The sequence below is a fragment of the Ranitomeya variabilis genome, chromosome 6 (assembly GCF_051348905.1).
Source record: "Ranitomeya variabilis isolate aRanVar5 chromosome 6, aRanVar5.hap1, whole genome shotgun sequence".
Lineage (NCBI taxonomy): Eukaryota > Metazoa > Chordata > Amphibia > Anura > Dendrobatidae > Ranitomeya > Ranitomeya variabilis.
The window spans coordinates 268,503,388-268,517,606 of record NC_135237.1 but is presented as its reverse complement, the minus strand read 5'-3'; the positions used below and the strand labels follow the sequence as shown (position 1 = coordinate 268,517,606).

Genomic DNA, 14,219 nt, shown 5'->3' with positions numbered 1-14,219 from the left:
TAGAATTCTGTCCAGAAGTGAACGGCAGAATTTTAGACGAAAAAATGGGTTGTGCTTCTATTGCGGTGATTCAACTCATGTTATATCAGCATGCTCTAAGCGTACTAAGAAGCTTGATAAGTCTGTTTCAATTGGCACTTTACAGTCTAGGTTTATTCTATCTGTGACCCTGATTTGTTCTTTATCATCTATTACCGCGGATGCCTATGTCGACTCTGGCGCCGCTTTGAGTCTTATGGATTGGTCCTTTGCCAAACGCTGTGGGTATGATTTGGAGCCTCTTGAAACTCCTATACCCCTGAAGGGGATTGACTCCACCCCATTGGCTAGCAATAAACCACAATACTGGACACAAGTAACTATGCGGATTAATCCGGATCACCAGGAGATTATTCGCTTTCTTGTGCTGTATAACCTACATGATGTGTTGGTGCTTGGATTGCCATGGCTGCAATCTCATAACCCAGTCCTTGACTGGAAAGCTATGTCTGTGTTAAGCTGGGGATGTAAGGGGACGCATGGGGACGTACCTGTGGTTTCCATTTCATCATCTATTCCCTCTGAGATTCCTGAATTCTTGACTGAATATCGTGACGTTTTTGAAGAACCTAAGCTTGGTTCATTACCTCCGCACCGGGAGTGCGATTGTGCCATAGATTTGATTCCGGGTAGTAAATACCCTAAGGGTCGTTTATTTAATCTGTCTGTGCCTGAACATGCTGCTATGCGAGAATATATAAAGGAGTCCTTGGAAAAGGGACATATTCGTCCTTCGTCATCTCCCTTAGGAGCCGGTTTTTTCTTTGTGGCTAAGAAAGATGGCTCTTTGAGGCCGTGCATTGATTATCGGCTTTTGAATAAAATCACGGTTAAATATCAATATCCATTACCACTGCTGACTGATTTGTTTGCTCGCATAAAGGGGGCCAAGTGGTTCTCTAAGATAGATCTCCGTGGGGCGTATAATTTGGTGCGAATTAAGCAGGGGGATGAGTGGAAAACCGCATTTAATACGCCCGAGGGCCACTTTGAGTATTTGGTGATGCCTTTTGGTCTTTCAAATGCCCCTTCAGTCTTTCAGTCCTTTATGCATGACATTTTCCGTGATTATTTGGATAAATTTATGATTGTGTATCTGGATGATATTTTGATTTTTTCGGATGACTGGGACTCTCATGTCCAGCAGGCCAGGAGGGTTTTTCAGGTTTTGCGGTCTAATTCCTTGTGTGTGAAGGGTTCTAAGTGCGTTTTTGGGGTTCAAAAGATTTCCTTTTTGGGATATATTTTTTCCCCCTCTTCCATCGAGATGGATCCTGTCAAGGTTCAGGCTATTTGTGATTGGACGCAACCCTCTTCTCTTAAGAGTCTTCAGAAATTTTTGGGCTTTGCTAACTTTTATCGTCGATTTATTGCTGGTTTTTCTGATGTTGTTAAACCATTGACTGATTTGACTAAGAAGGGTGCTGATGTTGCTGATTGGTCCCCTGCTGCTGTGGAGGCCTTTCGGGAGCTTAAGCGCCGCTTTTCTTCCGCCCCTGTGTTGCGTCAGCCTGATGTTGCTCTTCCTTTTCAGGTTGAGGTCGACGCTTCTGAAATCGGAGCTGGGGCGGTTTTGTCGCAGAGAAGTTCCGATTGCTCCGTGATGAGACCTTGTGCTTTTTTCTCGCGTAAATTTTCGCCCGCCGAGCGGAATTATGATGTTGGGAATCGGGAGCTTTTGGCCATGAAGTGGGCTTTTGAGGAGTGGCGTCATTGGCTTGAGGGGGCTAGACATCAGGTGGTGGTATTGACTGACCACAAAAATCTAATTTATCTTGAGTCCGCCAGACGCCTGAATCCTAGACAGGCGCGCTGGTCGTTGTTTTTCTCTCGGTTTAATTTTGTGGTGTCCTACCTGCCGGGTTCTAAGAATGTTAAGGCGGATGCCCTTTCTAGGAGTTTTGAACCTGACTCCCCTGGTAATTCTGAACCTACAGGTATCCTTAAGGATGGAGTGATATTGTCTGCCGTTTCTCCAGACCTGCGGCGGGCCTTGCAGGAGTTTCAGGCGGATAGACCTGATCGTTGCCCACCTGGTAGACTGTTTGTTCCTGATGATTGGACCAGTAAAGTCATTTCTGAGGTTCATTCTTCTGCGTTGGCAGGTCATCCTGGAATCTTTGGTACCAGGGATTTGGTGGCAAGGTCCTTCTGGTGGCCTTCCCTGTCTCGAGATGTGCGAGGCTTCGTGCAGTCTTGTGACGTTTGTGCTCGGGCCAAGCCTTGTTGTTCTCGGGCTAGTGAATTGTTGTTGCCCTTGCCTATCCCGAAGAGGCCCTGGACGCACATCTCGATGGATTTTATTTTGGATCTTCCTGTTTCTCAGAAGATGTCTGTCATCTGGGTGGTGTGTGATCGTTTCTCTAAGATGGTCCATTTGGTTCCCCTGCCTAAGTTGCCTTCTTCTTCCGAGTTGGTTCCTCTGTTTTTTCAAAATGTGGTCCGTTTGCATGGTATTCCGGAGAATATCGTTTCTGACAGAGGTACCCAATTCGTGTCTAGATTTTGGCGAGCATTCTGTGCTAGGATGGGCATAGATTTGTCTTTCTCGTCTGCTTTCCATCCTCAGACTAATGGCCAGACCGAGCGGACGAATCAGACCTTGGAGACATATTTGAGGTGTTTTGTGTCTGCGGATCAGGATGATTGGGTTGCTTTTTTGCCTTTAGCGGAGTTTGCCCTCAATAATCGGGCCAGCTCTGCCACCTTGGTGTCTCCCTTTTTCTGTAATTCGGGGTTTCATCCTCGATTTTCTTCTGGTCAGGTGGAATCTTCGGATTGTCCTGGAGTGGATGCTGTGGTGGAGAGGTTGCATCAGATTTGGGGGCAGGTAGTGGACAATTTGAGGTTGTCCCAGGAGAGGACTCAGCTTTTTGCCAACCGCCGGCGTCGGGTTGGTCCTCGGCTTTGTGTTGGGGACTTGGTGTGGTTGTCTTCTCGTTTTGTCCCTATGAGGGTTTCTTCTCCCAAGTTTAAGCCTCGGTTCATCGGCCCGTACAAGATATTGGAGATTCTTAACCCTGTGTCCTTCTGTTTGGACCTCCCTGCATCTTTTTCTATTCATAATGTTTTTCATCGGTCATTATTGCGCAGGTATGAGGTACCGGTTGTGCCTTCCGTTGAGCCTCCTGCTCCGGTGTTGGTTGAAGGCGAGTTGGAGTACGTTGTGGAAAAAATCTTGGACTCCCGTGTTTCCAGACGGAAACTCCAGTATCTGGTCAAATGGAAGGGATACGGTCAGGAGGATAATTCTTGGGTGACTGCCTCTGATGTTCATGCCTCCGATTTGGTCCGTGCCTTTCATAGGGCTCATCCTGATCGCCCTGGTGGTTCTGGTGAGGGTTCGGTGCCCCCTCCTTGAGGGGGGGGTACTGTTGTGTAATTGGATTTTGGGCTCCCCCGGTGGCCACTGGTGGAATTGAACTGGTGTGCATCATCCTCTCTGTTCACCTGTTTCCATCAGGATGTGGGAGTCGCTATTTAGCCTTGCTCCTCTGTCACTTCCATGCCGGTCAACATTGTAATCAGAAGCCTTTCTGTGCATGTTCCTGCTGCTAGACAACTCCCAGCTAAGTTGGACTTTAGTCCTTGTTTGTTTTTGCATTTTGTTCCAGTTCACAGCTGTAGTTTCGTTTCTGTGTCTGGAAAGCTCTTGTGATCTGAAATTGCCACTCTGATGTTATGAGTTAATACTAGAGTCTTAAAGTAATTTCAGGATGGTGTTTTGATAGGGTTTTCAGCTGACCATGAAAGTGCCCTTGCTGTCTTCCTGCTATCTAGTAAGCGGACCTCAATTTTGCTAAACCTATTTTCATACTACGTTTGTCATTTCATCTAAAATCACCGCCAATATTTGTGGGGGCCTCTGTCTGCCTTTCGGGGAAATTTCTCTAGAGGTGAGCCAGGACTATATTTTCCTCTGCCAGGATTAGTTAGTCCTCCGGCCGGCGCTGGGCGTCTAGGGATAAAACGCAGGCTACGCTACCCGGCTACTGTTAGTTGTGCGGCAGGTTTAGTTCATGGTCAGTTTAGTTTCCATCCTTCCAAGAGCTAGTTCTTATGTTTGCTGGGCTATGTTCTCTTGCCATTGAGAACCATAACAGGGGCTACAGTATACTCTATGGGGAGGCTGCATTGTATTCTGTGGTGGGACTGCATTCTCTCAGTTGACTACATTATATTCTGTGGTGGCTGCATTATACGATATGAGGGGGGCTGCATTATACCCAATGAGGGTGCTACATTATATTCTAAGGTGGGGACTGCGTTATACCTGAGGGGGTTGCATTATATTTTGTGGGGTGCTGCATTATATTCTATGAGAGAGGACTGCGGTATATTTTATGAGCGGGCTAAATTATATTCTGTGAGGGGGCTACCCCAACCCTTGCTACATAATTAAGATGTGAACTACCTTATATTTTACCCTATTAGCGCTTTTTACCGCACAATTGGTGGTCTTGAATCTATTTCTATGTAGTTACATAGTGGACCCCAAGAATGATTTTCTCTGGTGGGCCCAAGGTGCTCCAGTCCGACGCTGCTTACCTCTAAAATCTCACACTGCTCTAGTCATCTCTGTTGGTACAAGAAGTGATTATATCCCATCAGTCATCTGAGCACTGCAGGCAATAACTTGACTGAGAGGTCAAGTGCTATGCATGCACACATAACCTCCAAGGTCAGAGACAGGCTGGAAAGTCAGATGACTGCCGAAGGGAAAGGGAATGTCTTCACTTCCAGTACTGCTGGAGATGCCCAGAACAGTAGTATTGAAGCGTTGGTAAATGTAATAAGTAATGTTTCTCTTTTTAGGCTATGTTCTCTTGTTCAGTATTTGGTCAGTATTTGTAAGCCAAAACCAGGAGTGGGTGAAAAATGCAGAAGTGGTGATGTGTTTCTATTATACTTTTCTTCTGATTGTTCCACTCTTCGTTTTTGCTTGCAAAAACTGATGTAAAATACTGACCAAATACTGAACATGTGAATGTGGCATTATACTACTTCTCACCCTAGGGCAGATTTTCTAAAATCATGCCACATTAATATGCCGATAATGAGAAATGCTCTATTATTTTGAAGCTTTCATGGAATCTATCCTTAACGTAAAATCTAATCATTTTTAGGTATCTTTTTCAGGAGCCTTATGGAGATGTGACAGAGAGAAAGCAGCTAAGAGAGAAACTGCAGTGTAAATCTTTCAAGTGGTATTTGGAGAATGTTTACCCCGAGCTCCATGTTCCTGAAGACAATGCTGGTCGTTTTGGGATGGTAGGTTTGTAGACTATAACTAGGGCCATCTTTCTACCACTTCTCAACTTGTTTAGAGACATATTCTACAATAAATGCTGAATTTATTTATCCTTTCTACAATGTGTGCACATTATTAGACAAGGGAGCATTTTGCCGATATCATCATTTTTAAGCATATTTTCCAACTCCAAGCTGTGTCACCTGTCCTTGATTGCTTACTGGATGAAGTAGATCAGGTGTTGTGTATTTGTGTAATGGGGGAAGGTGATGCTTAAGGCTATGTGAACACGTTGCGGAATTTCCGTGGAAATTTCCACAGCAATTCCGCAACTCCCTGCAGCAGGAAAAACGCATGCGGAATTGGCATGCGCATTCCCGCTAAACACTAGTGTTTTGCAAGCGTAATTAGCTTGCAGAATGCTAGTGTTTTCAAAGCGATCTGTAGCATTGCTTGGAAAAATAATTTACAGGTTGGTCACACTTGTCAAACATAGTGTATGCAGCATCAATACTAAAAAGATATAATGTTGAAAATAATAACAATAAAAAAAAAGTTGTGATATTCTCACCTTCCGGCGGCCCCCGCAGCCTTCCCGATCCTCGCGATGCTCCCGGCAACTCCCATTCCCAGCAATGCCTTGCGACAATGACCTCAGATGACGTAGCATCACGCGAGACCTCTACATCATCACAGGTCTTTGTCGCAAGGCATCACTGGGAACGGGAGCTGCCGGGAGCATTGCTAAGGCCTGGGCTGGATCCAGGGGCCACCAGAAGGTGAGTATATAACTATTTTTTATTTTAATTCTTTTTTTAGGGCCTGGAGGAGAGTCTCCTCTCCTCCACCCTGGGTACCATCCGCACATGATCCGCTTACTTTGCGCATGGTGGCCATAGCCCCATGCGGGAAGTAAGCGGATCAATGCATTCCTAAGTGTGCGGAATTGCTGCGATTCCGCACAAAGAATGAGCATGCTGCGTATTTTTCCATGATGTGATTCCGCCGTGTAAAATTACGCAGCATTAGCACAGCATTGTGCAATCACATTGAATTCAATGGGTTGTGCTGTGTATGCATTTTCACAGCGTTTTCGCAGAAAAAACACATACAATCCGCAACGTGTGCACATAGCCTCAGAATTCAACATCGTTTATCAAGGTGGGCAGAATTATTAGACAGCTTGTTTTCTTCAGGCAAAATGGGTGACAAAGAGATTTAACTAACTCTGAAAAGTCAAAAATTGTTAAGTCTTACAGAGGGATGCAGCACTCTTGGAACTGCTAAGATATTGTAATGTGATCACAGAACCATAAGAAGTTTTGTTGGAAATAATAAACTGGGTCGTAAAAAATGTGTTGAGAAAAATAGATGCACATTAACTGCCAAAGATTTGAAAAAAATCAAACACGAAGTGACCAGGAATCCATTATCCCCCAGTGCTGTCATATTCCAGAACTGCAACCTCCCTTGAATGCTGAGAAGTACAAGGTGTTCAGTGCTCAGAGACATGACCAAGGTAAGGGAGGTTTAAACAAGACCACCTCAGAGCAAGACACAGATGTTAAAATGGTACAACTGGGCCAAGAAATATTTGAAGGCAGATTTTTCAAAAGCTTTATGGACTGATGAGATGAGAATGACTTTTGACAACCAGATGGATGGGCCCTTAGCTGGATTAGTGATGGTGATAGACCTCCACTTTGACTAAGACGCCAGCAAGATTAATGTGAGATACTGTTATGGGTTGGTATTATTAAAGATGAGCTAGTTGGATATTTTCAGCTTGGAGATGGACTGAAAATTAACTCCTACTGTCAGTTTTTAGAAGACACTTTCTTTAAGCAGTGGTATAGGAAAAAGTCTGCATCTTTCAAGAAAACCATGATTTTTATTCAGGACAAGGCTTCATCACATGCATCAATATACTACACTGTTTGTCTAGCCAGTAAAAGCCTTAAACATAAAAGAATAATAATATGACCCATTCCTTATCGGACCTAAACCCTATTGGGAACTTGTGGGCCCTTCTTAAATGGGAGATATACCATGACGAAAAACAGTACACCTCTCTGGACAGCATCTAGGCCGTGGTTGGTACTGCCCAAAAAGTTGATCATCAACAGATTAAGAAACTGACAGATGCCAAGGATATTTTCGAAAAGAAGGGTTGCTACTAGTGTTGAGCGATACCTTCCGATATCCGAAAATATCGGTATCGGATTGGATCGGCCAATATCCAAATAATATCGGATATCGCCGATACCGATACCGGAAACCAATGCAAGTCAATGGGACACAAATATCGGAATTAAAATAAACTCTTTCTTTCCTTGTATGTTAATTCTACGTGAAGGAAAACAACTAAGAATAATGTAGAATGTATTGGGGTAGGTGGAGGAGACATTGAAGGCATAGAAGTTTAACCGAATCAAATGGAATAGCAGGAATTAATTTTTTTTAAGACGTTCGGAGTTACAAAGATATTGACTATGTTAAGCTTTTTTATATTTTGTCAGATATTTATGTTTCACTACTTCCATGCTCTTCAACTTCTTTTTTACTTCTCCCACACTTTCTTCCTCATCATCCTCAGCAGCAGCTTCTTTTTCATCAACTTCTTCTTCACCTTATTCATCTTCTTCTTCACCTTCTTCCTATTATTCTTTTTTTTTACATTCTTCATATTCTTCTTATTCAACTATTATTCTTCTTCATATTCTACTTCTTCATCTTCTTCATATTCTTCTTCTTCATCATATTCTTATTTGTGATAGGCATTCCTGTAGTTGTTATCTATAAAAGCCTGAAGATTACACCTTCCATTCCGCCTGTCACAAAAGATTTACAACAGGATTTGTCCGCGTTCAGTTTGGCCTGCAGCAGCAGGTTTTTTCCAGGGGCACCACGAGGAGGAACAGACTCACCCCCATACACTGCTTAGTCTTCTTCTGCTTATAATTTAGATAATATCTTTTGCTCTGATTTTTAGTCTTATGCTTAATGTTCTTCTGCTTTTTGTTCTGCAGCTTCTTGTTCTTCTGCTTCTTGTTCTTCTTCGGGGTGATCTTCAGGGTCGTCGTCTCCAGGGTCGTCATCTCCGGGGTCTTCGTCTTCTTCGGGGTGGTCTTCAGGGTCGTCGTCTCCAGGGTTGTCATCTCTGGGGTCGTTGTCTCCGGGGTCGTTGTCTCCGGGGTCGTCGTCTTCTTCGGGGTGGTCTTCAGGGTTGTCGTCTCCAGGGTCGTCGTCTCTGGGGTCGTCGTCAGGGAGATCCAGAGTGATTACCAAAAACCATTTCAAAAAGCTTGAACTTGGAAATGTAGCAGAAGGTACATGAAGGCTGAGGAACTACCGAGAACCAGCTGGCGGTGCTGAAACCTGGATGGATAGCAGAAGGTACAAGAGCCAATGGAACTACCAAGGACCAGCTGACGGTACTGGAACCCGGTAACTAAGCAGGAGGTACGCGGGCCAGAAATCACTACCAAGGACCACCAGACATTGGTGGAACTCAGATACCGAGAAGGAGGCACCTAAGCCAAAGGCTCTGCCTGGAACCAGCTGACGGTACTGGAACCAGGATGGGTAGCAGAAGGTACAAGAGCAAAAGACACTGCCGAGAACCAGATGACGGTACTGGAGCCCGGATGGGTAGCAGAAGGTACAAGAGCCAATGGAACTACCGAGGACCAGCTGACGGTACTGGAACCCAGTTAGTAAGCAGGAGGTACCCGTGCCAGAAAGCACTGCCAAGGACCACCAGACGTTGGTGGAACTCAGATACCGAGAAGGAGGCACCTAAGCCAAAGGCTCTGCCTGGAACCAGCTGACGGTACTGGAACCAGGATGGGTAGCAGAAGGTACAAGAGCAAAAGACACTGCCGAGAACCAGATGACAGTACTGGAGCCCGGATGGGTAGCAGAAGGTACAAGAGCCAATGGAACTACCGAGGACCAGCTGACGGTACTGGAACCCAGTTAGTAAGCAGGAGGTACCCGTGCCAGAAAGCACTGCCAAAGACCACCAGACATTGGTGGAACTCGGATACCGAGAAGGAGGCACCTAAGCCAAAGGCTCTGCCTGGAACCAGCTGACGGTACTGGAACCAGGATGGGTAGCAGAAGGTACAAGAGCAAAAGACACTGCCGAGAACCAGATGACGGTACTGGAACCCGGATGGGTAGCAGAAGGTACAAGAGCCAATGGAACTACCGAGGACCAGCTGATGGTACTGGAAGCCGGTTACTAAGCAGGAGGTACCCGTGCCAGAAACCATTGCCAAGGACCACCAGATGTTGGTGGAACTCAGATACCGAGAAGGAGGCACCTAAGCCAAAGGCTCTGCCTGGAACCAGCTGACGGTACTGGAACCCAGGGGGACCTATTCAAGATTGACTTCCAAAGAACCAGCTAATGGTGCTGGAACTCAGATAGGCAGCAGAAAGTCCACATGAAAAAAAAAGTAGCAAGGCCGCGAGCCGGCCGCAGTTGCCGAAACCCACAGTAGTACAAGGGGGAGCTTGTCCTATTGGCACTACGGAACCAGCCTTGATTGCCAGATCCTGCAGCCCTCATAGGAAGCACCTAAACTGCAGGAACCAAAGAGTCGGCTAACTCGACCGCAACACGACAGGACAACGTATTGGAGGCAAAGTGACGTTGACACTACCCGGAAACAGCTGGCATGCTGTTTGGAGGGAGTACCCGAGCCAAAGACACTTCTGAGCAGCAACTGGCGGTGTTGGAGCCCAGGGTCAATTATAGAAACAGAGTGGAGGCAGAGGTGTAATTGGAGCAAGTTTAAAAGCTGTAGTAGTGTGAATGTGGAGGGAGCAGGAGAAATTGCAGCACACACAGCTGGGGATCAGCTGACCTTACTGAACCCCAAAACACTGGAGCATGTGTTGACTGTGCAGACGGCACTTCCGAGCAGCAACTTGGGGTGTTGGAGCCCAGATATTACAGGAGAAACAGAGTGTAGGCAGAGGCTTAATTGGAGCAAGCTGAAAGGCAACCTGTCACCCCCCCAGGCGTTTGTAACTAAAAAAGCCATCTTGTGCAGCACTAATGCTGCACAAGGACAAGGTGGCTCTTTTACTTATGCTCCTTGCACACGCTGAACTAAACACTTATAAAATGTGCCCCCTCATACCGTGAAACTGTCACGGAGGCGGGGCTTTCCTTCCTAATCAGAAGTGGCACAGCCGTCAGTCATACCCCCTTGGCGCCGGGCGCCGCCTCCTCAGCGTTATTTTAATCTGTCCCGGAGCCTGCGCTGTTATGTTATCCCTTGGGCATGCGCAGTTAGCGCTGCCCGTCTTATGACATCATTTGATGTCAGGCTGACTGGGCCTGTGTGGCTGCGCTGCCCGAGATCCCGCCCCACAGTGTCTTCTGATTTATTCACACTTCGGGGATGGGAGGAATTGACGGATACACAGCTGGCGATCAGCTGACGTTACTGAAACCCAATAAAAGAGGAGCAACTGTTGACTGTGCAGACGGCACTTCCGAGCAGCAACTGGTGGTGTTGGAGCCCAGGGTCAATACTAGAAGCAGAGTGTAGGCTGAGGCCTAATTGGAGGCAGTTTAATATCTATTGTAGTGTGAGTGTGGACGGAGCAGGAGAAATTGCCGGATACACAGCAGGGGAGCAGCTGGCGTTACTGATCCCCAATTACATGGCAGCAAGTGTTGACTGTGCAGACGGCACTTCTGAGCAGCTACTGGCAGTGTTGGAGCCCAGGGAATCCAGGAGAACGCTGCCGGTTCCCTCGGTGAGGTCCAGGCTGCGTCGGAGAGGTGAGTATAGCAATATTTTTTATTTTAATTCTTTCTTTTACACATTAATATGGATCCCAGGGCCTGAAGGAGAGTTTCCTCTCCTTCAGACCCTGGGAACCATCAGGGATACCGTCCGATACTTGAGTCCCATTGAGTTGTATTGGTATCGGGTATCGGTATCGGATTAGATCCGATACTTTGCCGGTATCGGCCGATACTTTCCGATACCGATACTTTCAAGTATCGGACGGTATCGCTCAACACTATCTACCACTAATCTGATATATGCCTAGGTATGAAAATAGAGAGGGTACACATATTTCAAGCATATACCAAGTTACGGGAATAGTTATTCCCAATTAACTCTATAATATTGGTAAGATGTTACATCAAGAACAGATTAAAGCATTGCATATATGCGTGTAATGATAAAAGGTTAGCTACCCATGCTGTTAGAGCTCAGTCTGACAGGCGACCACTCTCCCCGACGCGCGTTTCGAGAGAATGATTCTCGCTTCCTCAAGGGGGTTTTATATACCCAGGAGAAGCAGTTGTTGGAAGAGGGTAGTGTAGATGATGAGGTCTTTGACCCATCATGGTGTGAGGTACAGGAAGGTGGTGGGAGCAGCTCTGAGGAAGAGATTCCCCGAAAGGCCCAAAAAGGAGGGAGAGGGAGGGGGAAGACTGCGTTGCCTGTAGCCTCCACTTCGGCACCCATTAGGAGCATGCCTCTTCCAAAACCCAAAACGGGCGCTCCCAAGACTTGCAGTGCCTGGTCCTTTTTGACACAGTTGCAGATGACATTTGCTTTGTCAAATGCAAGCTGTATAATCAGAAAGTCAAAAGAAGGAAAAGTTGCAGCAACCTCAATACCACAAATATGTGGAAACATGTGCGGACCAAGCATGTGGTGGAGTTACAAAAACACACTGAAGACCTAGGCCAACCTACAGCGGCACCTACCAACTCTTCAGCTCGTGTTGTAGCCTCTTCCTCCAGCTCACATACAGCTGGTTCGGCTTCCTCACAGGATCGCCATGGAAGAACCTCTGGCACTGTTGGACAGAGACACAGTGTAATTCCACCCACAGCACCACGTTCCCTGTCATCCTCACACTCCCAGGCCAGTCTACAGCCATCGGTAGCACAGGCATAGGAGAAAAGGTGGCCATACTCGGCAAACCACCCCCAAGCACAGGCTCTGAATGCTGGCATTGGAAAACTACTGTCCCTTAAAATGCTATAATTCAGGCTGGTGGAGACTGACACCTTCCGTAACTTCATGGCATTGGCAGTCCCACAATACAACGTGCCCAGCCGCTTTTATTTCATCAGGCAAGCTGTCCCTGCCCTGCAAAAGCATGTGGAGGGAAAAATTAAACATGCGCTACTAAATGCCATCAGTAGCAAGGTCCATCTGACTACCAATGCGTGGACCAGTCACCATGGACAGGGATGATACCTTTCCCTCACTGCCCATTGGGTAAATGTTGTGGAGCCGGGGACAGATCTTGAGAGTGGCGCTGTACATGTTCTGCCAACTCCAAGGATTGCAGGAATTCAGTCTGTACACATTGACTCCTCCTCATACTCCAGTTCCTCAGAATCACTGCTGCAGGAGCCGTCACAGTCTACCTCCACATGGACCCGTGAACGCTTACCTGTTACGACCAATATGAGCACAGCTGTGGCCAAATGTCAACAGGCCGTATTGAAATAAATTTCTTTGGGGAATCAAAGCCACACAGCGCAGGAGCTCTGGAATGCCATCAAGCAGGAGAGCGACGTGTGGTTTGTGCCAGTGAATCTCCAGCCAGGCATGGTAGTGTGTGACAATGGCAGCAATCTGGTGGCAGCTCTGGGCCTAGGCAACCTCACTCACATCCCATGTTTGGCACATGTGCTCAACTTGGCCGTGCAGAGTTTTTTGAGGGACTATCCGGATCTTGATGCACTGCTGCACAAGGTCCGCCTAGAGTGTGCTCACTTGCGGCGTTCCAGCATGGCAAGATTGCGCATTGCGGCTCTGCAGTGCCGATTCCGCCTTCTGGAACATCGCATCATATGTGACCTACCAACCAGGTGGAATTCAATGTTTCATATGTTGGAGCGGTTGTGTGAGCAGCAGGCAGCAATAATGGAGTACCAGCTGCATCAGGCGCAAACAAGTCGCACTGCACGCCATTCACACTTCACCACCACTGAGTGGGCCTCTATATAGGACATCTGCCATGTTTTGCGTGCCTTCAATGATTCCACGTGGATGGCAAGTGCAGATGATGCACTAGTCAGCTTGATTATCCCCCTTATCTGCCTGCTTGAAAAAACATTGCAAGCACTAAGGGAGGAGGTTGTGGAAGAGGTGGAGGATGAGAAGTCACAAACGCCATCTGCTTCTGGACAGTCTGCGCAAAGTGGTTCCTCACAAAGGCCTAGGCAGGGGACACTTTGTGAGGAGGATGAGGAGGAATCAATGGAGGAGGAAGACATCTGTCCAGAGGAGGGAGTTACACAATGCTCTAGTAGTCAGTATGTAGAGTGAGGGTGGGGTGATGCAGAGCAGGCAGAGATGACACCTCAAACAGGGGACAGCGTTTTTTGGCCAGTTGGCAGTCTGCAGCACATGGTTGATTTCATGCTGCAGTGCCTGAGAAATGACCGCCGCATCGCCCACATTCTCAACATGGCTCATTATTGGGTGTACACCCTCCTAGATCCTCGCTACTGGGACAACTTACAAAGCCTCATAATACCGTTGAACCGGGAGCGTAAAATGCGGGAGTACCAAGACACACTGGTGCATTCCAACATGTTCTCCATTCCAACTGAGAGCAGTGCTGCTAGTGCTTTGCAAAGCAGCTCAGTGCATCAAGGCAGTGGAGGAAGCTCTGCACAACGAGGGAGCAGAAGCAGTGCCTCAGCACAAGGCAAGACCAGTATGGCCCAAATGTGGCAAAGTTTTGTGTGCCTGCCACAAATGTCTACACCATCACAGACGGCTCCAGTCAGCAGGAGGCAACATTTCAGTCAGATGGTGACAGACTACATGTCTTGCTCTCAGAGTACTCCCAGATGGCTCTTCCCCCTTCAAGTTTTGGGTCTCTAAGCTGGATACATGGCCAGAGCTTAGCCAGTATGCATTGG

At 47.0% G+C, this 14,219-nt stretch overlaps 1 long non-coding RNA gene and 1 pseudogene across 1 annotated transcript in view; one reads left to right on the top strand and one right to left on the bottom strand.

Annotated features, from left to right (window-relative positions):
• Positions 1–14,219, bottom strand: part of LOC143782298 (uncharacterized) — a 906,302-nt gene that overhangs the window by 259,054 nt on the left and 633,029 nt on the right. The window lies entirely within an intron of this gene.
• The window catches only part of LOC143782103 (polypeptide N-acetylgalactosaminyltransferase 12-like), a 268,248-nt pseudogene that overhangs the window by 139,033 nt on the left and 114,996 nt on the right, over positions 1–14,219 (top strand).